This window comes from Pipistrellus kuhlii, unplaced genomic scaffold (assembly GCF_014108245.1).
Source record: "Pipistrellus kuhlii isolate mPipKuh1 unplaced genomic scaffold, mPipKuh1.p scaffold_m20_p_3, whole genome shotgun sequence".
Lineage (NCBI taxonomy): Eukaryota > Metazoa > Chordata > Mammalia > Chiroptera > Vespertilionidae > Pipistrellus > Pipistrellus kuhlii.
In genome coordinates, this window is record NW_023425529.1 from 111,054,185 (window position 1) to 111,065,696 (window position 11,512).

At 47.6% G+C, this 11,512-nt stretch overlaps 1 long non-coding RNA gene across 1 annotated transcript; it reads left to right on the forward strand.

The window, feature by feature from the left end:
- The first annotated feature begins 225 nt into the window (after positions 1 to 225).
- LOC123653090 lies at positions 226 to 2,682 on the forward strand. Its single transcript, XR_006742719.1, has 2 exons — positions 226 to 1,315; positions 2,119 to 2,682. It is a non-coding gene; the product is annotated as an uncharacterized LOC123653090 (long non-coding RNA).
- Positions 2,683 to 11,512: the final 8,830 nt, after the last annotated feature.

An 11,512-nucleotide genomic window follows, 5' to 3' on the forward strand; every position in this document is an offset into this window, starting at 1 on the left:
ACTTCATTTAGCAAACTCAATCATCCTTCAACACAGCATCAGGAAATTACCCTGACTCTCCAGTCTAACTTACTCCTCTTCCTCCCATAGACAACTACCCGTTCTTATATCGCAGCATTTCTTGTATTGTTCTATACTAGAGACTTGGTGCACAAAACTCACACATGGGAAGGGTCCCTAGGCCTGGTGGTGATCAGGGCCAATCTGTGGGGTGATTGAATAAACTTGTTGATCGAATAAATCAATATCTACATTACTAATCAGGTGTGCATCCACATGTCTCAAAAAGGAAATAAAATCACTTTCATGGGTCACGTATTTGCCATCACAGGGACTGGTTGGATGCAGAGCAGCGTTGCCGGAGAAAGGGTTTCCTCTTTCAAGGGACTGCTCTAGATGTGTAAATTGTCTAGTTACTAAATATCTATGTACGCTCACTAACCTGCAATCACCAGTCATGGTTCTGACGGATTCCCTAAAACCTCAGAGGACCTGCTGTAGGCTATTGAGCTCAACAATGTATGACACATTCTCTGAAGACAAGCCCTAAAGAGGAATCCTCAAATTATGATGGGCAGTGACTGCGCTGGAGGAAGTGATTAATCTCCAACATGAGGACTTGGAAAGTGACACCTATTTGGATGATTAAGTTCTGATCTAATTGTCTAAAAAATAAAAGTAAACACCCGGCTTGGCACAGCTCTTAGGTGATAAAAATACACATCTAAGCGGCTTAGGAAGAGTCTAGTTGGGGAACCTTGGAGTAAGTAAAACTTGAGTTGGATCTTGAAAGACATGGATAAGAGAAGAGCAGTAAGTTTTCTTAGCAAGAAGAACAGAAGTGAGGCATGTGGTGTGGAAATAGTGAGAGGGCATTCTGGCTGGAGCAGAGGGAGTTAGGAAGGGGATGGAGGAGGTGGTGCCTCGTGGGGAGCTGGAAGGCTTCCCAGAGCATTCCCAGTTGGTGCACTGTGCTGCCCTCCACCACCCCTCCCGCGGGAGCACAGAGGCTCCACTGGGAACTCTGAAGGACAAAAGCAAGAAGGAGCAATTCCCCGGGCATCTCACTGTTCCGTTCTGCTGGGGAGCAGTAGCCAGGCCTTCCTACGGGGCCTCCTCACAAGAGCACCGGAAGGCAGGCGTGGAGCCGGGGGCCGGTCTGGGCTCGGTCGGCTCGGTCACAGCTGCCTGCACGCTGCTGCTTGTTGGATGTTTGGACTGAGGGTGGAGAGCAGTGGGGATTGAGAAGGAGCCTTTATTCTGGCAGAGAGACAGCATTTTCTGTACGTGTTCTTTTGGAAGAGCGTCCAGGATGGTATGTGTTTCATAATACCATGCAACTGGATACATCCTGGGCAGGCTGGAGTCACGACTTTCCATGTGTATTTTAATCAAGCCCAATCTCTTTAGAAATGTTACTGGCAGCGACGGGGAGCAGGTATTTCGTACGGCCTCTGTCGCTGAGTGCTGACCTTCCCGTAACCCGCACCCTCCGAAGACAAACATGCGCCTACGCACCGAAAGGAAATGAAATGATCCGGTCAGAAACAATCCGTGAATGGTGACCTGTTTTCTAGATTTGGGACCTGCATGCAGTCAGGTTTTTTTCCTTGAGCCAAACAGCTCCCTGGCCAGAGAGCTCATTAACCACGGTGACCAGGGCGTCCTTTAGAGACAGGTGCTGTTTGTGGTGATGGAAATCGTTAACTCTGAAAATGCGGGCCAGGTTACCCGTAAGGCTCTTTCTAAATTAGGGCTCCGGGCTCTCCCTGACATCAGTCCGCATGCTTCCGTGCCCCCCATTCCAGCTACTACAGGATCAATCACCCAGTGGCCAGGGCCCCCCCCCCCACCCCCCCCCCCCCCCCCCCCCAAGCCTGAGCGCTGAAAGCAGACAGCAGTCTTTCTTCTTTCTTTTGCACCCGAAGGGGTGACAACTGCTTGTCCTTCTCAGGTGCCGCCACCCCCTTCCTATCTCCAGTCTGCTTAAACAAACAGAGCAACAAAACTAAAAGTGTCTCAATTTATTGAGCACTTAAGGGTTGGCTCTATCTGTATTTCCTGGTTTGTCGCTTGTTAATTTTGTCTGCCTTGGCTCCCTTGGATTCCCCTGGACAGAGGATCCTGATGAATAGAACATCCCAGGCCAAATGTCTGAGTGACAGCTTGCTGGGAATGCTAATGGGGAGCGGCACAGAGCACAGGCCGGGCGCTGGGGAACAGCTGTGGCGAAGTGGAAGGAATCCTCCACCGGGAGCCCGAAGACTTCTTCAAGTCCTGAGCCCGCCACTAACGAGATAGTGGATCAGGCAATCGCTGCACCTCAGTTTCTCTGTAACATAATGTGACAGTGGCTGTCTCTCTCTGGTGGAGTATGTATGCATCCTTGTCCACTGTGCCGGGCATGGCCAGGTGATTTGGGGCACCCCTCTCTCCTGTGGAAGCACTATTTGTCCCTGCCCTATTGACATCAGGCGGGGCTGTGAGATTTGCTTTGGCTGGCACAAGTGAGTAGGAGTGATTGTGTCACTATCCACTATCGAATAGATGTCTGAAGAGCCATTGTGTGTTCTGCCGTTTCTGTCTGTCTGTGGGCCCTGGGACGAAGACAATGCAGGGCTGTAGCTGACCTGTAGCATGGGACATCAGTGAGAAGTAAATGTTTGTTGCATTAAACACTGAGATTTTTGGGTTGTGTGTTATTGCAGCATAACTTAGCTTATGGTTAATACATTTGAAAAAAATATAATCTATCAGATAGGCTTCTTGTGAGAATCAAATAAAAGAATGAACCGAAAAAATGTGTTGTGCACTTACAAGGTGCCAGTTACTGCGTTCTAGAGAGAAGAGCTACAAAGTTGCACAAAGCGTGGAGCCCATCCTTCAAAGAGCTGATAGTAGTAGGAGAGACATTTCTTAAAAAATATGATTATAGCATTGTATTGCACACTTATGGCCTTTGTAAGGGACTCAGCCTGGCTGTTGCACTTCCCAAATTCAGGTAAACCTCTGAAAGTATGATTCCCACCGCACCCCTGCCCCCTCAGGAAATGTATGAAGAATGGTGAGGTGAGAAGAGCAAAACTAACATGACACATAGCTCTCCAATACCTCACTTTTTGCACCTAACCCTTGATAAGTCAAAGCACATTATCCATTCCCAAATCTTATCTCAGCTTTGTGTGGTTTCTTGTCTGTAGTTATCCAAGAGCCAAGGGCACATAACATACAGTGGTAGTACTTGACAGCCAGTATGGTGGTTTATTATGTGCTAAATGGCTGGTCTAAAGTTAGAGAAAGTCACTACCTAGTAAAATCCACAATATGTTTATTTATTCTAATCGGAATGGTTCAGTTTCAGGAAAAGAAACTCACTTAAACCAGTTTAGTTAACCAGTTTAGTTAAGGAGGGATACAGGGAAAGGATGGGGAAGAGTCACATGGGAACTGGAAGGTCTCCAGGCAGTAGCCTTCCATCCCTCCCCTCAATGCCTCCCTGAGAATGACCACTTCCCGTCTTCAAGCTGCTTTCCTCACATCCCTGGGCGTCCTCACTTGGGCTCACCTGGGTTCTGTTTGTCACTGCCGACCTGGCCTCTCTAGGTGATTTTGATGGTTAATTTTATGTGTCAACTTGGCTGGGCCCCAGGGTCCCCAAATATTTGGCTAAATGTGATCCTGGTGTTTCTGTGAAGGTGTTTTGGATGAGATGAACATTAAATTGGTGGACCGAGTGAAGCAGATCACCTTCCTCAATGTGGTGCGCCTCATCCATCAGCCTCAGGACCGGGCCACGGGCTCTTCCTGTCTCTCAGTCCTGCCAGACTCTGGCCCGGAGCGACCCTTTGGACAGGACTGGAGCGACGCCATCAACTCTCCTGGGTCTCCAGACTAACTTAACCTCTGTAGACCCAAGAAGAAGAGGTTTTTACACTATTGTGAGGTTTGTATTTCTCTGAGGCCCAATTCCCAGAAGCCTGGCACACCAAGTGGCTACCATCTTACTCTTACTTGCTTTCTAATATCAGAAAAAAATCAGGTATGGCAACACTTGGAGCTTATGATTGCGAATGTAATTTCAGTCCCTTTTGGACAGTGGTCTTGCCCACAATATCATTCTAGAGCACTGGACCGGACACCATTAGGCTCTGCTATCTTCCAGCTATGTGACATCACAGCAAGCAAATTCCCAGGTGGGGCCTCGGTTTATGCCTCTGTGAAATGGGGCTAACACTTATCTCTGGAGATATACCGGGAATGAGGTGGTGCTGCGCAAAAACTCCTTGACAATTCCATCATGATGTAAAATATTTTGTTAGAGCTGTTTAAGAATTCCAGGATATCATAACCAGAAGTCTTTATAAAGAACATCTAGTCCAACCTCTTAATTGCAAAGGCTCGAAGAGCTATTATTATGTGTATGCATGTAAAGAATGACCCTCCCATAAACCCCATGGTTGTTCTGGTCTGACTCTGCACTCTCCACCAAGGGTTTGTTTTCTTGGCTGGGAGGGTCAGGATCCCCAGGCTGCCTCCACCCTCCTTCTTGTAAGGGCTCGGTTTCCTCTGGGGCCACTTGTTGGAACCCCTCTGAGGTGAGGTGCGTGATGTTCCCTAATCAGGGAGCCAGGGTGGGCCAGGGGCTTTTCTGGGGGCAGACTTGCCAAAAGCAAACATCCAGACTCCTATGGCAAGAAGAGGCAAAAGCCGCAGATCTGAGTGAGGATTAGTCGTGCGGCAGACAACACCCAGCACACAGGCGCGCGGGACCCATGCCCAGGCTTTCTGGGACGTACAGTTTGGCCTGTGTGCCCAGCAATCAGCTTTTGATCTGACGCTCCAGTGGTGTTTGAACTCGGAGTACAGTGCCTTAATCGCCCTTGGCTGGGGTTTCCCAGGTTAATTTCCTGACATCAAGGAGCTTTGTTTAGTGTATGTAACTTCCTGCCTTTTATGTCAGAGCCTGTGAACAGAAGGAATCAGGGAATGAGCCAAGATAACCCAGGGGTGAGGGCAAGAATTAAGACTCCTTTCTTACTTTTATTTTCCGTGGTCACACACTGGCCCTGAGTCACTTCTCTCCTGATAGTAACACAATAGGAGGCTCTTATATAAGATGTTAAAGCGGGGTAGGGAGGGGCAGAGCCCTTCCCAGCAGGGCGATGCTGGAGAGGTTTTACCCTTGCTTTGTGACTTCGCAATGATGTCCCGGAGCCTTTCGGGAGCAGTGACCAAGAGCCCTTGTCCTGGGTCCCCTTCACAGCTCCCTCCACCCTCCTGCTCCGCCTTCAAAAGCCCCTGGACCAACAGGACAGAGCCAGTGACCCCTGCACCCCACTGTCTGGCCGCGCAAACTCCCCCAGGCCCCCCCCCCCCCACATCCCCCAGGAGCCTCTTCCCCAGAGTGCATTTGCATCTTCTTTGTTGGTCTGACAGCACCATTTTATCAGAGTTTGCTCAGTGGTTTGTTTGTCCTTTATGTGGGTGAGGTCCAGGGCTTCTAGAAGCTTCTGGACAGCTGGGCTGTGCCTCTTTACTTTGTACATGTGGGGCCGGCAGACAGGAGGCTCCTAAGTGTTTTTGATTGTGGCAGATGTTGCAGCATTTACCTCTCCAGGGGCCGTGATGAGGCTCAATGAACATTTCAGACACCCACATTGCAAGTGTGAAGGAGTTCAGTTTGGGGACTCAAATGTAAACAAACCAAGAAACAAAACGTGATTCTTTTTACTTAGCAGGGGCTGAATTCATTGCCCAGGAGATAGAGAGGCCCTCTTGTCTGTAAGACATTGCTGACAGCACATTGCACGGGAGCGGCCCTCAGAGGGCAGGTCCTGTGAGCCCACTGACGCAGGGGCCCTGGGGCTGTTTTGCTCTTTGCTTCTATCCGCCCAGGCAGGCCCCAGCGTCCAGCAGAGGCTCAGCAGATGAGTGCCGAAGGAATCACTGCGGCTGCCATGGAACCAGGAAGACGAACACCTGCCTCCTCCTTCCCAAGCCAGTGCTGCTTCCACCCAGTCCACTGGTTTGTTTTGTGCACCTGGTGTGGACCACTGACTGCTTCAAAGGACTCCTGAGCTGGGTGTGAGGACCCTTGGATGTCAGGAAACGCCCCAGAACCTCACTCCTTGGTGAGCAGGAGACCAGGCCTGCACCAGCAGGAGATCAGCTGCCGTTACTGTGGCATCAGGAAGTCCCACTGGGGTGCTGGGAAGTCTTCTTTAGACTTGACCTTCCCGACAGCCTGAATATCTAGCGCTGTGGGGCCAGGGACACCTTTCCCACAGGCAGAGCTCCCTGGCCTTGCTCCCCCTCAGCGTTCCCTCCGGAGGAGGCTGCGAAGGGGTCACCACAGCCTGGGGTTCAGGCTTAGGTGCAGCTCAGGGCTACCCATCTGGGAGATTTACCTTTAAACATCGGCCCTCTACCAATAATAAACAAACAAACAAACAAACAAACAGTAAAACCATTAAAAACAAAACAACTCAAACGAAAACAATTTCTTTGTTCAGGAATTCCCACAGCCTCTGTGGCTCTTTGCTTTTCTCTTTTCTCTGTCTCTGTTTTTTTCTGTTTCTGCCTCTCTCTGTTTCTGCCACAAACGTACACAAACACAGACACACAGTTCGGTTCGTTCTCTCATCCACTTTGAATTATCAGCTATCTTGTACTCTCTGCCATGTGGCACAGATACATTCTGGGTGCGGGGAGAAGACACCGGCATTGAAGTTAACCTGACGTGTCCTCTGAAGGAACTGCCAGAGCCTCCTGGGCAAGCGCTGCGGGCAGGCTGAGCAGCCAGGGACCCGGCGGGATGAGGCTGCCGTGCAGGGGACAGAGTGTCATTGGCACGGAGCCCAGGACGGCGGGTCACAGGAAGGGCTCCTGCCGCAGGTGCCTCCCGCTCCTCGCTGGCCGCCCCTCTCCTGGCCTTTGGGTGAACCCCCTGTGCTCTGGAGCCAGGTGGGCTTGGACTACAAGCTCCCGCCGAGGCCCTGGTTTGGGGCCAAAGTAGCAAGGGAACCAGGAGAGTGGGACATCTCCACGGCCATGCCCATAGAGAATTGTCAGGGGTAGAGTCTAGTTCTAGAACCTTCTTAAGCAAGATACTCTAAAGCAGTGTTTTTCAACCTTTTTTGGGCAAAGGCACACTTGTTTCATGAAAAAAATCACGAGGCACACCACCATTAGAAAATGTTAAAAAAATTTAACTCTGTGCCTATATTGACTATATATAAAGTAATTCTCTTGAATAGGAATCAAATAAACACAAAGAAAGTATTTTATAATTACTTTATTATGAAATATTAAGTAAACAAAATAGTGAAAAATTATAAAATTCTTGTCTTGTCTGCACCTACGGCACACCAGGCAACATCTCTAGTGTGCCGTGGAACAGTGGTTGAAAAACGCTGTTCTAAAGTCCTAAAGTCAAGGTTTCCTATGCTGGGAGAAAAGAAGACTGTTTATAGCATTGAGGCTAGATACTGCCTTGATTTCTAATTTAACACTTTTTTTCCCCCCTCATTCTCTTCTATTTCCTTTACCAACTAGCTACCTCCCCAGGGCGTTCATAGGAATAATGAGAACATGTGTAATTGCTATGAGCTCTTTACAAGGAGAGTGCTGTATAAACACAGGGTATTTTATGTGTGCATATAAAATATATCTTTGCTGGCTAAAAGTTTCTTATTCATGGAGCTAAATGAAACAAGTTTATTTGGGATAGCAGCAATCCCAGAGGACCTGCATGGTGCAAAGAGCTTGTGTTTTGGGGACATATCAATCACTATCAGAACTGTTTCTAGCAGTAACTCCTTCTCTCCCTCAGTGGAGTCTTTGTTCCTACCCGTTTTCTCTGTTTTATCTAATGAGACCGCCAAAGCACACTCTGCTAGGGGCTTCACTGCAGAGGCCATAGGTGGTTTTGGGTAGTGTGTGCTGGTAACCCTTTTAACAACTAGATCTTGGGAGGGGGTAGTCCTACTTTGCAGTTGTTTCCAATTCATGATGTAAACACTCTCCATGGCCAAGTTCAAACTGTTGGCAAGGCTGGTGTCAAGTTGGGGAGAGCTGCACATAGGACACCATCCTATAGTTTTTCAACCATTCAAATAACATAGACGTAAATGACCTCAAGAGCACAGATCATAATGAAGTGTAGTAATGGTATTAGGAGGTGATGAGTTTTGAGAATTACATTTGTTTTCAATATTACTTAATTATAAGGGTTTGCCATTCTATTTTTAATAATGGCTGCATGAACAACTGACTTGCGAAATTTCTGAAAGTTTAGGGGTTGGCTCTCCCCAGCTGGGATGAGCTGGCTCCGCGGTGCTGGTGCAGAGGAGTGCAGCCTGGTCTGGTCTTTATTCTGCACTCCACGAAGCCCCGGCTTTCTTTGCCAAGCATCTGTTGGGTGTTTCCACCTGATGTCACACTACAAGGGTAAAGGACTGGAAACAAATCGGCCACCACTAGCATCCCTTTCTGATTTTATCCAAGTTAAAAATCCCAAAGTCATCGTCTTTCCTCTTTCTCTCTCAGTCTTTACATTTGTCAGCCAACTATTATCAATTCTTCCTTTGCGGCATCGCTTGGCTGCAAGAGGGAGATTGAAACGAATATAGTTGAACAATTCAGAGGTTTTTTTGGGGGGGAGGCAGGGGAAGGGGGTCCCTCAGCAGTCAAAACTATTTCTACAACTTTTGACTCTTCAAGAACTTAACTGCTCATAGCTTACTCTGTTGACTGGAAACCTTACCCATAACATAAACAATCAATGAACACATGTTTTGCATGTTACAGGTATTATATATTATATTCTTACAATAAAATAAACTAGAGAAAAGAAAATATTACTAAGAAAATCATGAGAAAGAGAAATACACTTATAGTACTGTATTTATCAATACTGTAAGTTTATGCCATTTGTTTATAAGTGGAAAAAAAAAATCCACGTACAAGTGGACCCACGCAGTTCACACCCATGTTGTCCAAGGACAAGTACAGTTTTTTAATATCATGAAATGTCTGGGCTCTGCTCTTGGAGATCCTGATTTAATTGGTCTGGGGTGCTACTGGCACCCTGATTTTGAAGAGCTCCCAGGGGCCTCTGACCTCAGCCAGGCTGGGAATCACTGTCTTTCCTCAGTGCCCTCCCCTAAGACAGCACCATGGAAACCTGAGTGGAAGTCAAGCAGCCCTGGCTGTGAATACTGGCTTTGCCACCTACGTGGCCATGTTTCTTAGATCACTGAGCTTCATCTTCACCATGCTGTAGAGTGGGAATAAAAACCCCAATCACATGTAGTTATAAAAAAGTACTTTACTTCAGAGTTTGACTTAATAAAGTCAGATTCCTACTTTGTATTTCAGCGATCTCCAAGTTGATCTTGTCTCTCATTACTCCTCAGACTATTCATCTCAGACACTACTGCCAAAATGATTATTCTTGGAAGTCAAACCTCTGTTCAAAACCCCAAGGCCACATTAGGCTTCTGCTTAAGGCCCTGACAATCCACCCAGTGTTCCTTTACACCTCACCTTCCACCAGGAGGTGGGATATCCTAGGTCTGCTCTCTTTCTCAATTCCTCCTTCTGTGGTGCTTTCTTGGAATTCTCTGCTGGCTCCTCCCTCAGTAACCAGCTCACAGCCTTTGGGGGGGGGGGGGGTGTCCTTTCTTTTCATTAAGACTCTAATAGACATCTGCTTTCCCAGGCTCCCTTAGTCCTTGCTCTCTTCATCTCTGCTTTGACACTTTTGTGCTCTCTTCATTGAATGCATTGAATGACATCTGCATTCATATCCTCAGACTGAGGCCTCCTAGGTGACAGGAAGTTCTCTTTAACCACTGTCCCTGGGATTTGGTCAGAGAGAGTAGCTACTTATGCAGGGACATTATTGGCCTTATAGCTCAGAGCTGCTATGAGGGAGGAAGGGGAACATGACCAAGTGATTCTGAGGCACCATGGCTGCTCTTCCCCACCTCTGGTTTCCAATCTGCCCAAGGGCACACACAGCACCTGTTGTAGCTCAGCTTCTCCTAGACATTCAGGATGATGATCCCTGGGCCTGAGCTCTAGTCACACAGCAGCTCTGCACAGGCCCCTGTAAGCCCCAGGTACTCAACAAGGATGGAACTGAGGAAGATGAGGAAGCTCAGGGTTGTCACTGCCACTTACCATGGTGAGCACCACACAGGACAACACTCTACTCACCTGTCTCCCTAAAGAACACATCTAATACCACTCACATAAAAGGAACATTGATTTTAGAGCAGCTGACTTACAAATTGTGTGTAAATAAAAGTAAACTTATTTACCTAGGCTGTTTGATGTCCAATTATGTACCACAAACATTTTGCGTGAGCAGGCCTAATTTCTCAGTTTCAACCCTTGTGTTCAAGTTCCTAGTGGAGTGGCACCATCAATTATTGACTCCAATGGACAGGTTGGAAACTTCAGAATCCCCTTTGACTCTTCCTGCTTCACCCTCCAAATCTAGTTGGTCTCCAAGTGCTGTTGACTCCACCTCCCAAAGGTCATATGCCTGGCTGCCCTCTCCATTTCCCCACAATCAGCTCTTAGTAGGTCTCTGACCTGCCTTCTCCATGTCCCACTTTACTTGCTGCCTGGTATGTCTTTCTAAAGTCTGGTAAATCATATCCATTCTGAAAATCCTCGGTTTTACTCAAAGAATTAAGGCTAGACCCTTTAATGTGACTTGCATGCATTCACATCTGATGCTAACCCACTGTATCAGCCTCATATCCTCCCTATGTCCTTTGCTTATTCTGTGTCCCAGACACACCACACATATCAGAGGGCTTTCATGCCTCTATAGCTTCGTGTCTGCTGTCCTTCTGCCTGGAATGTCTTTCCCAGCTGAACATCCCAACTCACCCATTAAATTACAGCTCAGAGGTCATCCTTTACACAACCTTTCTTGATTCCCTCTGACAAAGTTAATTATTTCTTTTTTGTGTTCTCATGGCCCTTTTGTACAAACCTTATTCAGCACTTGACTGCATTATTTTAATTATTTTTTTTTCCGTATCTACCCTCATTCAATTGCAGCTTAGTCATCTTTGTATTCCCCAGTGGCCCCACATGGAGGGAGGAGTGCCAGAGATGTTTGTGGAATAAATGAGTACATTTCCTGTCTTATGTTGCACATGCTCTCTCTTGTCCTCTTCCGTGAGTGATATGCCAACAGACCAAGTGGAGAGTGCCTAGAGCAGACAATGACATAAGCACCTTAAAAGCTCTGTTGTTTGCCAGAGCTTTTTCCCAGATCCCACCAGGCAAAGAATATTGAAGTGAGCGATGGCAGACAGGTGAGAAGTCCAGCCTTCACCCTCAGAGAAGCTGTGCTTGGAAACCGGTATTAGTCACCCATAAAACTCTGCCAGAAATCTCTCTGGGGCTGGCCCAAGTCACAGAACGTGTGTGGATTGTTTTCTAACCCGTGTTGTCTTCAAATTGCGATTCCCAGTTTGCCTCACATGTG